This window comes from Passer domesticus, chromosome 12 (genome assembly GCF_036417665.1).
Source record: "Passer domesticus isolate bPasDom1 chromosome 12, bPasDom1.hap1, whole genome shotgun sequence".
Taxonomy (NCBI): Eukaryota; Metazoa; Chordata; class Aves; order Passeriformes; family Passeridae; genus Passer; species Passer domesticus.
The window spans coordinates 18,950,879-18,965,060 of record NC_087485.1 but is presented as its reverse complement, the minus strand read 5'-3'; the positions used below and the strand labels follow the sequence as shown (position 1 = coordinate 18,965,060).

Below are 14,182 nucleotides of genomic sequence, written 5' to 3'. Positions count from 1 at the left end.
CAAGTAACAGTTACTTGCTGAACTGGAAAAATCCTTTGCTCTACCAATAGAGAAGCAAAACCTTCACACTGACAGTGGACAGAGCTGGAGGTGACTTACCCTGGCCTTCAGCCCAGTCCTCTGCCAGCACCTTCCTGAACACTTTGCCTCCATCAGGGGCAGGTTTAAGTTTCTAACATACTTTCCAAGGACCAGCACACTTTCAAACATGTACATACCAGACCATTTCTTCATGGTTTTTTCAAAATTATCATCCCGTAGAACAGAGTAATATTTAATTTCATTTGACATGCTGATTTTTCAGTCTCTTGTAGTTCTGTGCAGTTCTGATCTGTTAAGTGTCACCATGGTAAAAATTCTGAAAGGTAATATGTCAATATAGAATAAGCAATTTGTTTAAAACCAGAAAGCAGCAGCTGTTGTTCTAGTATTTTCTATAGACAGATGCATTCCATTACTGTATTACAAAGTGCAGCTTTGCTTTTCCAGCATTTACTATAAAAACTGGGGCTTGAGTGAGATTTGCCAGGTTTGGTTGCTTTTTTTTTTTTCAAATCAAATAGAAAAATAAAATCAAACCTAAAATAATGATGTGCTGTACTCTTTAGCGCTAGTGACAGTTTCTGCACATTTTACCTCTTGCCTGGGGAATAATGTAAATGAGAAATCTCATTTTAATTATTTTCTTACGGAATATTCTTACATTAAATCACTTCAACACAGATAAAAACTTCCTAAGTCCATCTTACAGTGCAATTGTTCTTCAGAAGCCGTTAGTGTGCTTTCAGAATATTTCCATGAAGTTGCAGCAATAACCCCCTGCTCTCCTTCGCATCAGGGCTGCCCCTCCCAGCTCTCAGGGGAATCTTCCCGAGCCCGGCAGGGTCCCTCCCACGGGAGGGCGTGTTCCAAAGAAAGGACCAAAATCACCCTTTGAAAACAAAAGAATGCACTCAGAGAATGGAGCTTACACAGAGGGTTTGTTTGGGTTTCTTTCCTTTTCCTTTTACTCGTGTGCACGTGTGTGTATATATTTTGTAAGGTGGAGCTTCAAAAGGAAAATATGGTTAGAGGAACTCTTTAAGACCAGAAATTCCAGAGTAGTAAAGTAAACCAAAGCTCTAAAGGAAACAAAAGCTGCTTTCTTGTGTTTCAAGAAAAGTTTAAAAGTTTGTGATTCATCCTGTAACTAATGCCGTAACTAGAGTATATAATTTGACTTAAATTAAGTTTTCATTTGAGAAATATTTTCATTTTCTTTAAAAGAATATAGTTTTCTTCCAAGAACTTGGACCAACGTTGATTTTTATTTTGTAGGAAATATATGAATTCCCAGTTTGTATATCATGTAACTAGTTTACATGCTGAAAATATGCATTAGTTAACTATTTTTGTATATATATATCCTTGTAAAACCTTTCAATGTGCTTCTGTCTTTTAGTCTTTAGAATTACTTGTGGTTTTGTGTTTCAGTGTTTGATTCCCTTGATTGTTGAAGAAAAAATTGGGAAATGTAGATTTATTTATCTAAAGAAGAAGCTACTTGCTATCATCTTAAGTTATTTAATATTAAAGTCAGAAGTTTCATTTAACCTTAGATGCTATAATCTGCTTTTTTCAATAAAGACATTTTGTAGTTATCTCTGGTTTTGTACTCTGTTGCATGTAAGTATTTTGTTTTTATTTAATCTAGGTAGGCATTAAAACAATTTTCAGGAGCCCTTGTATTGCCTACAGAAATGCCTAACTGATATTAATTGATTGCAGCTGCATTCATGAAAGATTTTGGTCCTCTAGTGCAAGTGTTACTAATTAAGGTCTAAAATATGCCCACAGCTAACGTTCTGCAGCTGCACTTAGAAAAGAATTTAGTCACTCTGGCACTTTTTAATTAAGCTTTAACCAGTCTGGCTAGTTCACATGTCGGACAGTCAGCATTGAGGAACACTTCCTTTTCAAAACTCTCATTATTTTTTGGAGTGTTCCACAAGAGAAATATTTGCCTGGGCTGTGAACTTAGCTTGAAGCACTTGGACCTTGGTTTGGGGAATTTTCTCTATATTCTTGCTAAGTCACAGTATCCAGAAACTGGCCAGAGCTCTGATAGGATCAAAGAGATGTGTGTTTATCTGTTTTGCCTTTCTGAAGCTTTTTGCCACATTCCTGTCTCCAGTTTCATGGCACAGGTAGGAGCCTGGTCACATTCACTTCCTCACCGCGTGGTCCTGCAGGAGCAGCTGTGGGCAGAAGGTGCACTGCTCTCTTGTCTGCAGCCAGGGCAGAGAGCACAGCAGCCAGGTCCTTGTTTCCTCGTGGTCAGTGTCCCTCCTTCCTTCCCATCAGGCTGGGCAGCCTGCTCTCTGCTGAGTGCTCTGCCCTGCAGTCGGGGCAGACATCAAACACTTACGGCTGTGTTTGGCTGTGCAGCACCCTCCCATCAGAGGGGCCTCTGCAGCTCTGCCACCCTGGCTTGGCAAAGCCCAGATGACTTCACAGCTGGAGAAGAAACTTCCTGGAGGTTTTCCCACAATGGCTATTTTGACAAATTTTTCTTCTGCACAGTCAGAATGGAAAGAGTTACAGATGCCACAATTGTTTTAGGGACAGTCTGCACTTTGGTGCTTTGAAACAGATGTACCATACTTCTGCAGGGCCTTCACATACATGCTATTTTCTCACTCATTATTTTCAAAAAATTCATTCAAAATGAGCAATCCATGCCCTCCTTGAAGAAAAAAAGAAAAAAAAAAAGCACAAAGACTGGCCAACTCAAAGCATTTTAGCAGGGCCTTACTACATGGGTGACACAAATGTACTTAATAAAAATCTAGGACATCTTAATGCAGCAAGAATTTACACCAACTCATAATCAACTGACTGAAAAGAACAAAGTACTTAAAAATCCTAACTGTTCCATGTGGGCCTCTGTGCAGAAAGCACATACTGGAGAAGTGAACATTGGTTCATGGCAGGGTGGGTGTGAGTCAGGCCGGGCTCCTGGGGAGCACCACCAAAGGCTGCTCTGTGCTGGGTCCCTGGCTCTGTGCTGGGTCCCTGACATGGCAGTCAGCCCTCAGCCTCTGTGTTCTGACATTCTTGAACCCACGGCTGCTAAACCTGGCGTGCAGATGATTTGGGAGGGCTTGGCCAGCCCTGCTCTTCCACTTTACCAGCCACCCCCAGGGCTGCAGCCCTCACCTTGCAGCTACTTCACAGAACCAGGATGCTGCCAGGCTGAGACAGAGACATTTGTTAGTTATGGAAACTGTTAGGAATATGTCAAATAGGCTGGTGAGGCTGTCTTCTGTCTCCACAGTTCATAGAATAAATGAGGATGGACAAGATGTCATTTGATGCAACACACACGCACGCACGCACACAACCTAAACAAATAGAATTGTTTAGGTTGGCAAAGACCTCTAAGATCATTGAGTCCAACCATTAGCACAGCCAAGGCCAGCACTAACCCATGTGCCCAAATGCCACATCCACACATATTTTCTATCCACCCAAGGATAGTTATGCCAATGGTTAACAACCTGTTCTGTGAAGACATTTCCCCTGTTATCCTACCTAAACCTCATCTGGCACAACTTGAGGCCATTTCCTCTTGTCCTGTCCCTGTTCCCTGGGAGCAGAGCCCAGCACTCCCTGGCTGCCCCCTCCTGTCAGGAGTTATACAGAGTCAGAAGGTCCCCCTGAGTCTCCTTTTCGCTGGACTGAGCCCCTTTCCAGCTCTCTCAGCCTCTCCTGGGGCTCCAGCCCCTTCCCCAGCTCTGTTCCCTTCCCCTCCAGGTCTTTCCTGTAGACAGAGCCCCACAGCAGAACACAACACTCAGGGAGTGGCCTCAGCAGTGCCAAGAAGAGGGTGACAACCACTTCCCTGGTCCTGAAGCCCACCTGGGTGCTCCTGGGCTCACGTTCAGCCACTGTCACCAGCAGCCCAGGGCCTTTCCCTCTGTGCAGATCTCCAGCCCCTCTGCCCCAGCCTGTTGCTGTGCAGGGCGTGGTTGTGACCCAAGGACAGGACCCAGCATTTTACCTTGCTGACCCTCACACTGGTGGCCTCAGCCCATCCACCAAACCTGTCCTGATCCCTCAGCACAGCCTTCTACTCTCCAGCAGGTCAACACTCCCACCCAACTTGATGCCATCGTTGGACTTAGCTGAATTTGCTAGAACTGTGATCCCAGTTGGTGCAACCAGCCTCAGGCTTGGGACAGCTTGCAGATAAGAAAATTTGAAGGAGGAACTACTAAGCAACGTCTGGAAATAGTGAGCAAGAGCTACCAGACATGGAGAAGGAGACATCAGTCTTCACTGGGTGTCTAAGCTGGACGTGAAAATGTCACTCTCTAAATAGAGGGCGTTGGTTTCTGGAATAAATTGCAGGTCACTCCTCAGCCACCACTACTGGGCCCACCAGCAGCTGATTTATGTATCTTAAAAGCTATGGGGTTCACTGTAACTTCTGATAAAACTCCAGAAGACAAAAAAAATTTCTTCCTGTTCAAAATTCATTTTAGATCTTATCACAGAGCTAGATAACATTCCCACCATCTCTTTACACTTTGAGACAACAAACCCAAGTTCCCATGTTGTTTAAGGACAACCTCCTGTCTGCAGTACCTGCACTGCCCTGTGCTGTCATTTTCTGTCCCATCTGAAGACAATGCACAGCATTAGACAGCATAAATCACTGTGCTCACACAAAGAGCACAGGAGCAGGACAAGCTGAAAACCGCACAAAAAGTAAGAAACCGTGAGGAGGTCTGGTTTGCCAGAAGTGATAAAGTATCCAGCAACACATTTAAGAACAAATTCTTAAAGGCTTGCATCACAGCTGAAAAAAGAAATCCTCAAACCCCCTCATTTGTATGTACACGTCTGGGAAGGCATTGCCTTGAAGAACAAGGTCTGCTTTGGTTAGTCACAGTAATTCAGGCAGTTAAGTGGACTATCCAAAAAAACCCATGTTCATTAAAACTTTGGCACATTTGAACTATTGCAGGAATGTTAAAGCCAACTGATCAGTTAATTACTGGCTGCTCTGGCGAGGCAAATGAAAGCCAGGGACACCCTCAGAGGCTGCACAGGGCAGGGAGCAGTGACACACAGGGCCCAGGACGGTGTCAGCGGGGCTGGCACTGCTGGCCCTGGCACTCTGCTGGGTGCTGCTGCCTGGCAGTCCTCAAGGGCAACGGGACAGGGCAGGAAATCCCTCCAACAAGCTGTGTCCTTTACCATCCCAGGTTTACAGCTGAAAACTTGGTGTGTCACATGCAACAAGCCTGTCAGAGGGAAATGAAGCAGTGACAAATTCTGCTCTGTGAGGCTCAGGTGTTGGGGGGCTCTGGTCTCACCTCGGTGTCTTGACCTCAAGTTTTCAAAGCTCACACACTATGGATGGATACACACCAGAGTAGAGCAGAAAATTAATGTGGCAGGAGAGAATAATAAGAGTTATCTGCAGTAACATGTTTTACTGTCATATGTCTAGCTGCACTTACCTGTATCAGTGAACATGGGTTCCAATTTTTTTTTCACAGAGCTTCTTTGGTGAGGCAAAAAAAGGGTCTGGTGTGCTGCATCAGGCATTGCTGCCTGTGTCCCAAAAGGATGGTGATGACACTGCTCCACACACAGCGCTGCCTGGGCTCACCTGGGAGCTCATCATTTTTCTCACTTCTTCCTATGTCAGAAGAAGAATAGGGGGAAAAAAAGCATCACAGCTTTCTGCACAATTTATTTTCCATTCCTTATCAGGGCATTTCCCAGCAAGGGAGAAGAGGAAGCTGGCTGGGCACAAGGCTGAGACTCTCAGCACAGTCTCACTGTCACACGAAAATCCTTTTGTAAAAATGGCAAGTCTTGGTCCAACCAACATTATGATCACTTTAGACACATTCTACTGCTTCTAGTGATGTCTTATGTTGTGGAATAATTCATTTGCTACCTACATTCCTCACCCATAAATGCTACACTGCAGTTTATTTGGCTGGTTGTTCTTTATCACCCCAATACACTGTAGTTAATGGTAAAAGTGACAGACATGCAACTGTATTTAGATCTGCCTTTACTTGGCTATTTCATTCTCTATTTAAAAGAAAATATTTGTAACCTTTTTAAAAATTACTTACTGTCCTTGCAATCAGCTGCTAGCTGCTCACCTCCCACTGCACATTTTCAAATCTCTAGATAAAATCTTGGTTTTTAAATCCAGAAAACCCTATTTTTAAAATTAGTAAATGTACTTCCAGTTAATATATAACTGGCCCATCATTTTCCAGAAGCCACATCAGCATGGGAAAAAATTAACAAAAATATCTGTATGGAAGAGTCCATGAATGCCCCTGAAAAGGAGCAGAAGTCCTTAAAGATTGTGCAGTTCAAACAATCAGAAAAGAAGAAAGGTGGAGCAACACAGTTTTCTTTTAATGTTTCTTGGATAAGGCCTTGAGCAACCTGATGTAGTGGGACGTGTCCCTGCACATGGCAGGGGGGGCTGGGACTCAGTGATTCTTTAAGGTCTGTTCCAACCCCTAACATTCTGTGACTCTCATTTTATTCTGCAACATACAGAAGAAAACCTGCTAAACCAATGGGTCTGGCAGCCACCAGACAATGCCTAGATAAAGCGTGATGGATTTCAGGGTATAATTTAACTGATTTTTTTTTTTTTTTGCATTAATCACAATATCTTCAGAGGTGAAATATTTTCCTTTGCTGATGAGCCCAATAATAGCGAGAAGTTAGGCAGCTACTGCACTGCAGTCAGTAGTTTCCATATCACCTGTCCCAAAAGTTTTATGGCTTTATTGGCACTCGGGTCCAAGGATCTCCTGCAGCAGGAATTTGCTTGCAGGCTTAGCAGGCACAGTCAGGGAGGACAAAAGAGGAGGTACCAAAGGCTGCTGTTTTCCTTGAGCTGGATCTTCAGCTGCAGCCCCAGAGAGCAGCACTGCAGGGAGGCTGCTGCATGCCCAGCAGTGCTCCCGTGTGAGACAGGAGACTCGAGGCAAACCCGGCTGGCTGTGATGTGCCAGCTGCCCCTGCTTGTGAGCTCTCTGGAGGTGGTGCATGGGCAGTCTCTGCACGCTTTGTCCAAAGTCTCTGCAGTTTCCATCACTGCATGTTGTCCTTTGTATCTGCTCGAGAAGAGAGCAGAGGTTTTGTTTGTCCTTACAGCGCCTCCCACCTCAAAAGAGCCCCAATCCCAAATATATGAACTCACTGCAAATACTCAATATATACAGTTCAATAGAGTGCAATACTGAGTACTCGATATATACAACAAATATATATGTACTCAATATATACAACTAAAAAATCCACATGTGGAGGTGTAAGTGGGCTGAAGGGCTGTTGTGTGCAAAGTTCTCCTTTCAGAGGGAAGCTGGTCACATCAGATTCACTGACAAAGGGTTACAGAGTATTTTACATGTTTCCCAATATCACTCCTCGGGGGAGGATGATAACCCCACTTACATGGACATAAGCACATTTCCTCTCCCTGTGTGACAGTAGTTACCCCTCTCTCCCTCTCCAGCTGAAGTGTGCCAGCTATCCTGTTCTACCAGGAGGGAAGTCTCCCTGTGTGAGCTGCAGATCCACAGCCAAGCTCAGGCAGCAGAGGCAATGCCCACCGTGGCCATGGCAGGGCACACCCTGGGGCCAGGCCATGGCCAAAGATGGGGCCAGGCTGGGGGGCTGCTCTGGGGGTCTGGATGCTGCCCCACAGCCCCCCAACAAAGCACAGGTCTGAGAGCACAGCAAGGTGAGCCCTCCTGGGGTTTGCTGTGGGAGAAAAAAGCTGCAGCAGGTAGAACTAAAGTAAAGGTGGACAAAAAGTGGGACAGCCAGAGGTGACCCAGCCAGGCTGGACTGAGGAGCAGTCGGTCATTGCTCAGCCTCCTGCATGGTGCCAAGTGCACCAGCTTTGAAGGACATGGGAACGTCACCAGAGGCCTTTTCCAGCAGAAATGCCAGAGTTATTTCAGAACAGATGCCCTCGAGGAGCGTCCTCTGTCCTCCCCAGGGCTTCTTGCCTTCCTGTGCCCAGCAGAGCCAGCTGCCAAAGCGAGCACTAGGAAGGCAAGAACAGCACCTCAGTTCCTCTCCTCCTCTGCCAAAATGCTGGGAGCTGAGGGCAGCACAGGAACTCATGGAGCCCCCACAGTGTGAGGAACCCCCAGCTCTGTGTTCCTGCCTGAGGAGATCAGCCATGGTTATCTGGGACAGCCTGGAGTGTCCCTGCTGTGTGAACTGCAGTGACCTCCACTAAGCCCTCCACAGCAAGGCCAGGTTTAACTGTGTAGCTATCTCTTTCTTTTTCTTTCTTTTTTTTTTTTTTTTTAATTTTTTTTTTATAGTAGAAGGTTCTGGAAGTCACTAAAAATAAGTTTGTTTGGGTTTTTAAGACTGATGCAAACATATTTGTGTCGTCTTTCAAGATAGCACCTCCCCCTCGCGCCTACTTGACAACAGATTTGTCAGTCATTAAGAATGCTCTGCATGCACAGAAATATCTCGGGTTACTTTTCCCATAATCAAAAGAAAACAAATCCCAGAGCAGCCCTGGCAGGCCGCTTCCGGCCGGCCCTGCTGCCCCCCGAGACACGCCAGGCTCAGCTGCTGCCTTCGGAGGGCAAACAGGGCAGTTTGCTTCCAATGGAAAATTAGACACTGAAACAAACTGACTTTCCCCACCAACAAAAAAAAAATAACCAAAAAATCAAAAAAACCCACCCCCCAAAAAAAACACCCCCAAACAAACAAAAAACCAAAAAAAGAGGAAACCAGCCAATAAAAAACCCCTGGGACAAACCCCAAGCTCCAGCCCAGCTGCCTCTGCACTGAGGCTATTCCAAGGCAGTAGATGGATGTGTGTGGGTGCTTGGGCTGGAGAAGGCAGCACAGGGTTCTGTCCTGCCCTGCTCCCAGGGCTGGCTGGTGCTCCTGGCAGCTCCCAGCGCCCTGTGAGCAGTGCTGGCCCAGCTCAGCTCCCACTGCCTGCTTCTGCTCAAGGGCTTGCTCCCAAAAGGCCCTTCCTGATTATAGAGGATTGGCATTTAGAAGGAGCTGCAAAGTTTTTTACCTCATTATCCTCCTTTAAATCCCTCCCTAATACCTTCTTCTGCTGTTATGATTAAATGAATTTCACCAGTTAGAGATGGTAACATGTTGTGGCTACAACCTGTATCTATCCCACTTAAATTTGGACAATAAGTTTCTGAGAGAAAAAAACCCTGGTTTTAATTACAAGACAGTCTTGCAATTCCACAAGTTTAAAAGTAAACACCAGAAAATCCTTCAGTATTGCCAAAATCTTGGCCTAATGTAATAGCAGTTCTGCTATATGAAGAATTTTTATATCTAGTACTGAAAGCTGCCCTTATTAAAAATGGAAAATGTAAAATGAAAAAAAAAAATCTATCACAGCCATACTTAGCAGTACCACTCCTGCAGTGGGTTTACATTGCTAGGGATAAATTAAAGAGATTCCATAGGCAGTTTGCAATAATTTAATCAATTAGCCTTTTGCTTTCCCTGTCCATTTTATGTAACATTGGTGAGAAAATTGCTGGCTGCTATCTGGAATTGTTGCTGAAAGCTTCTGGAATGCTTTGCATTCTTGTGATGGGGACCTTAGCAGAGACCACTGTCGGCACTCTTGGGTCTGCAGGGTCAGATGAGTCACTGCAGCGTCTCCTTTTCACGTCTGATCAACTGTGCAAAATCCTGGGGACAAATACTCCTGCACATTACTCTTATGTCCTGGGGATCTTCATTCAAAACCATTCAGAGAAAACAAGCATGAAACAAGGCTGCAAAGTGACATCATTTAAGAATTTCAGCAGAGTTACAAAAAACATCTGGGGGCCTAAACCAGCCTTTTGCTACCCACATACAGTACCCAGCACAATGGAGACCTAATGTATTATTGTGTCCCTAGACTTAGTGGCTTAATAAATGATTTCAGCAGACCTGCTAATTCATTAGATGTCTCACCTTATTCATTTACAGCAGCTTAGAACATCCCAAGATGTTTAATCCTCATCTAGGCCTCTTTCCTTAAAAATATGTATCAAATATGTATCGTCACCCTGGATGTGCCACCACAAAAATGCAAAATAAATGTTCTGTATCATCACATTTTTTGGTGTGGAGTTGCATAAATTTCAACCCAGAGAACTCTGGAAAAGAAGATAATTACAGTAGCTTCAATCACAATAAAATATTCAGAAGGTGAAGCTCAAACACATAAAGGATTCCAGTTGTGAAAGGTTTTTCACTGCTGTTCACCATGAAGAAATAACCAGAGGCACCACTGAGCATTGTCAAACCCCTGCTGCCCCAGCCTTTATGTAGGTAGGATTCCACAAACCACTACACTGGGATTTTATATTCATGTTTAAGCCAAAACCTAGTTCTTGTTCTTTGCTAATGAGAAGGGAAGGGCATGGGTAGGGAAATGTACAGACACCAGAGCATGGCAAAGAGCAAGGAGCGAAGACAGTGCCAAAGGAAAACACCTGCCTGTCTTTAATTTGGAGACAAATTGCTTCTCAGGGCTGGGTTTCATGAAAAAACCAGCAGCTGAGCGTGGCTCCTGGGGGAATGTGTTGGCCTTGGCAAAGCCACTCAGCCTGGGGACACAGCCAGGTCTTGGGACAACTTAATCCCCTCAGGGCCCTTGGTCCACGAGCAAAGCTTGGTGCAACTCTCCACCCCTCAGGACACTTGAGGATCACCAGAATCAGGGACAGACCCCTGCCCTGTGTCCCTGGCAGAGTGGACACCCCTCTCCTGACCACCCTCGTGTCTCATGGGGAGCACTGTGTGGCCTCCAAGCAGCAGGAGCATTTGGAGAGATCTGGACCAGACATTGCACAGGCAGGCTCTTCCTTCGGTGTTCATGTCCAGGCCTCTAAGCCAAAAGCAGCAACTCACACAGCTGCAGCCATCACAGCCCTGTCACCAGCATCACTTCTGTGGTGGGCTGCACACCTACCTCAGCTCCACAGAGATAAGAGTGTCTGCAGCCAGGGACAAGCTTATACAATTAAAATGCCTTCACTCCTTGATTTATTAACTTTCAAAAAGATGATACTGAGGTGGAGGTGTGAAAACACAGAAGCCTTTCCATTTGAGAATGGCCCACTTTCCAACTTTTTAAGTACTTGTGTACAGGACACTGCAGAATGCCATACAGCCACCTAGTGCTGGAAAAAAAATCACTTCCCCACATCTGGGACTGTCCTCTGCAGTCCCACAAGTGCAGTGGAGACCAAGTGTCCGGCAAGGAGGAACAAAAGCCAAGTCTCTGCAAAAGTCATGCTGCACTTCCAGTTATGGACAGCAGCAAGTCTGAGAACAAAACTGATGAGCTGCTCACAGGAAACAGCTTTTATCTGAATAAAACCAGGGAAAGACATCCCACAAATGACACAACTGTGGCTTCTGTTACCTGTGGCACAGCTCTGGGTTAGGCTGATCAGCAAGCAGATCTGTTTTCAAGGGTGCCTAAGGTGCCCACCCTAAGCTGGCCCTCCTGACTCTGTCTCACCAAACATGTTGCTCTCTTCCTAACAGGGAACCACCAAGATTTTCTTCCGACAAAACCATCTAATTTCGCAGCAATTCCTTGCCATGATAGGACTGAGACTCCCTGTCCTCATATCTAATCATGGCTATAAAATGAAAGCACAGCATGCTCCTTCATTGCTTGCTCCCACGTTCACCTGCTCAGGTGGGGTGGCAGAGGCAGACATGCAGCTGTGCAGTGGAACAGATCAGGGAGCTAATCTGGGTTAAAACTCTTCCAGCAAAGACAAAAAGAGAGTCAGGGAAAAAGGTTTGCATTCAGCCAGCTCCATTACCTGGATCCTGTTCACTGCATGGGGAAACAGATGCTCATGGCAGCAGAAGCTGGGGCAGCCCTGGCCCCTGATACATTCAGCAAACTGCAGCCCCAGTCATTATGTCTGCCCCACCATGGCCAGAAGCAGCCAGCAGAAATCTGGAACATGCCCTGCAATGCCTCCACCAGGGCATAATCCTGATCAAAATCAGGCTAGTAAGTTAAACCTTTCTTTGGAGCCTGTGTTTTTCCATAGCTTCTGGACTAGTTGCCTAGAAGATGGTAGAGCTAACCCTACTGTGGATGCATGCCATTTAAATGCCAGTTTGGAATATCCAAATTTACTGGGGGGTTTTCCCCTTAGAATTTGAAAATATTCTGCCACACAGCCAGCTAACTGGGTCTTAGAGGGATATGGTTCCTTGTTCTCTTGCTTATAAGGGAAACTTGAAATAAATTAAAATTATCCTGGCCTTGTACTAAAGGTCAGCGTTGTGGGGAAAGATGACTTGCTCGGAATTCAGTCAGGAAGTTTAACACAAATAATCCAGCTTGAAGTTCTGTGAGAACAAGTCCCAGCCAACCAAAAAAAAAAAAAAAAAAAAAAAAAAAAAAAAAAAAAAAAAAAAAAAAAGAGTGCTGATAGAACTAATTTAAGTATTAAATCTCTGTTTCCCAGCATTTTTTCCACTGATAAGCCCAGAGGCTTTTAAAGCTGCCATGTGAAAAATTATTTAGCTAGGTGTGAAAGAGATATATATTGGTACCTTCCCAGATAAACACAGGCTTTTATCAGGAGATTTGTGCAGGAATGAGCAGGAACAAGCAGGAGAAGGAACAAAGTGTTTTGTTATGCATTACTGTGGAGATAAATTGCACTGTACAGAGTGTCACAAATACTTGTGGTAAAGCTTTAGGCTGCCTCAAACTCTTTTAGCAAAATGTTCATGCCATGAAAAAGGGAGAAGAGCTAATAAAACCTAACAGTTATTTGCAAATAACTATTTCTTTGTTAGTAAAGAAATGCTTTGCATTTGTACAGATGCCTTCTGTATGTTGCTGTAAAGCAACATTAGTCTCTATAAGACTACATCATAAATTACATTTGGAATTGTTCAGGACTTACCTTAAAGTCTTTCTAGGCTTTCTGTATTCTAATCCCACTAGAAATATGTTTAAAAACAGGTATTAGAATTAGTAAAAAATAGTAGATGCTCTACATTTAAGTCACTACCAGCCTTGAAATGATGCCTTCAAAAAGAATTCGAAAGCATTTATGTTTTAGAGAATACATTTGAGTTTGTGTCTATGTAAATACCTATGTCCCTGTGGTTTTTTTAATAAAGTCCATAGGGATGCAGTGGGTTAGGACATCCCTCCCAAAACTGAGGAAAAGAGAAGAACACGAGTAGTTGATTCCCCACCGATCTATACCTCTCCGGTAGGTCTGACCGAAGCCAAAAGGGCTATAAAGCATCTGCATCCAAAAATCTACTCCACCAGTCTGTTTTGTTTTTCTGGCTGACCGAAAGCTGTTACCAAGAAATGAGCCTTTTGATCCCCTCTGCCATTTCAGAGCATTCAGCTCCACCAGTGAGTGGCTGCTCACATCAGACTGGTTGTACTGGGACTGGAGAAACACTAAACCCAATGAGCTGCAGTTTGCCTGTGATGTGACTGTCACGGATGTCAGGAGTGAAACTGTCCTGCAGACAGAAAGGACAGGAACAAACCAAGGAGTCTGTGTTGTTCTTAAAAGAACTTCCATTCATTTCCAGAGCTGCTGAGCAGCAACAATAATCAATTCCCTTTGAAAGTACACTAGGAAGCTTTAAATTCACTTTCTATACCTGAATCTAACAGGACAACAGACAATCTCTCAAATCCTAATAATAAAATAGCTTCCACGATTTACAGACAAACACTTGGACAATTTTGCAGTTACTGTGACCCACATCTGAGCAGCAAATATGCACTTGATGGCGGTGAATTAGCACAGTCGTCCCTTTCCAGAGATGCCTGCGCGGTCCCTGCCCGCCCCGTCCCCGCACAGCGCGGCTCGCTGCCGCCCTCTGCGTCCCGCGGCGCCGGGAATCCCGCTCCGCGACTCCATCCCCGCTACCTGCCTGTTTGTTCTCTCTTCTCAGCAAGAATAACTCGGAGAAAGGCACATTTCACTCAGAAGAAAGCGCCCATGCCGCAGTCCGGGCTGGGGGAAGCGCACAGAAACAGAACGGAGCCACCGAGCGCTCCCTCCCAGGCGACACGAGGTTGTGCCACCCAAGGTGCTGTAACCAGACCATAACACGTGGCTGTTCC

At 45.0% G+C, this 14,182-nt stretch overlaps 1 long non-coding RNA gene across 2 annotated transcripts; it reads right to left on the bottom strand.

The window, feature by feature from the left end:
- Positions 1–226: 226 nt before the first annotated feature.
- On the bottom strand, positions 227–14,182 carry LOC135279510 (uncharacterized). Of its 2 annotated transcripts, none has more exons than XR_010346736.1 (3): positions 13,986–14,182; positions 5,511–5,688; positions 227–358 (listed from the first exon to the last, which is right to left on the bottom strand). It is a non-coding gene; the product is annotated as an uncharacterized LOC135279510 (long non-coding RNA). The 2 variants fall into 2 exon arrangements; XR_010346735.1 differs by lacking the exon at positions 227–358 and adding an exon at positions 1,322–2,725.